Raw genomic sequence first — 1,590 nt, forward strand, 5'->3', positions numbered from 1 at the left:
TTGCTTGGAAGAGTACTAGGAGGGAGTTCAGTAATTTTCTTGCTCAGCTGACTCACTTGCGCCTCCAAATTTCTAATGGAGGACCTTGTTTCAGTCATGAAACTTTGAGTGGTTTTAATTAGATCAGAGACTATGGTTGCTAAGTCAGAGTGGCTCTGCTTAGGATTCTCTGTCTGCTGCTGAGAAGATGATGGAAAAGGCTTGCCATTGCTAAACCTGTTTCTTCCACCATTGTTGTTATTGAAGCCTTGTTCAGGCCTCTGTTGGTCCTTCCATGAGGGATTTGGATGATTTCTCCATGAAGAATTGTAGGTGTTTTCATAGGGTTCTCCCATGTAATTCACCTCTTCCATTGATGGGTTCTCAGGATCATAAGCTTCTTCTTCAGATGAAGCGTCCTTAGTACTGCCTGGTGCTGCTTGCATTCCAGACGGACTTTGAGAAATCATATTGACTTGCTGAGTCAATATTTTGTTCTGACCCAATATGGCATTCAGAGTATCAATCTCAAGAACTCCTTTCTTCTGATTTGTCCCATTATTCACAGGATTCCATTCAGAAGTGTACATGAATTGGTTATTTGCAACCATTTCAATGAGTTCCTAACCTTCTGCAGGCATCTTCTTCAGATGAAGAGATCCTCCAGCAGAGCTGTCCAATGACATCTTGGATAGTTCAGACAGACCATCATAGAAGATACATATGATGCTCCATTCAGAAAGCATGTCAGAAGGACACTTTCTGATCAATTGTTTGTATCTTTCCCAAGCTTCATAGAGGGATTCACCTTCCTTCTGTCTGAAGGTTTGGACTTCCACTCTAAGTTTACTCAATTTTTGAGGTGGAAAGAACTTTGCCAAGAAGGCATTGACTAGCTTTTCCCAAGAGTTCAGGCTTTCTTTAGGTTGAGAGTCCAACCATATCCTAGCTCTGTCTCTTACAGCAAAAAGGAAGAGCATAAGTCTGTAGACCTCAGGGTCAACCCCATTGGTCTTGACAGTGTCACAGATTTGCAAGAATTCAGCTAAGAACTCATGAGGATCTTCCAATGGAAGTCCATGAAACTTGCAATTCTGTTGTATTAGAGAAACTAATTGAGGCTTAAGCTCAAAGTTGTTTGCTCTAATGGCAGGGATAGAGATGCCTCTCCCATAGAAGTCGGGAGTAGGTGCAGTAAAGTCACCCAGCACCTTCCTTGCATTGTTGGCATTGTTGTTGTTTTCGGCTGCCATATCTTCTTCTAGTTTGAAGATTTCTATTAGGTCCTCTACAGAGAGTAGTGCTTTAGCTTGTCTTAGCTTTCGCTTCAAGGTCCTTTCAGGTTCAGGATCAGCCTCAACAAAAATGCTTTTGTCTTTGCTCCTGCTCATATGAAAGAGAAGAGAACAAGAAAGTATGAAATCCTCTATGTCACAGTATAGAGATTCCTTGAGGTGTCAGAGGAAAAGAAGAATAGAAGGAGGAGGTAGAAAGAGACAAATTCGAACTTATCAAGAGAGATAGAATTCGAATTATTGATAATGGAGGAGTGTTAGTCCTTAAATAGAAGGATGTGAGAAGAGGGGAAGAATTTTCGAAAATAAAGAAAAA

At 41.1% G+C, this 1,590-nt stretch overlaps 1 non-coding gene across 1 annotated transcript; it reads left to right on the top strand.

Annotated features, from left to right (window-relative positions):
• Nucleotides 1-719: 719 nt before the first annotated feature.
• On the top strand, nucleotides 720-827 carry LOC148547911 (small nucleolar RNA R71). Its single transcript, XR_015898065.1, has one exon. It is a non-coding gene; the product is annotated as a small nucleolar RNA R71 (small nucleolar RNA).
• The last annotated feature ends 763 nt before the right edge of the window (nucleotides 828-1,590 follow it).

Source organism: Arachis ipaensis, chromosome B8 (assembly GCF_059453495.1).
Source record: "Arachis ipaensis isolate K30076 ecotype BB chromosome B8, ASM5945349v1, whole genome shotgun sequence".
NCBI lineage: Eukaryota > Viridiplantae > Streptophyta > Magnoliopsida > Fabales > Fabaceae > Arachis > Arachis ipaensis.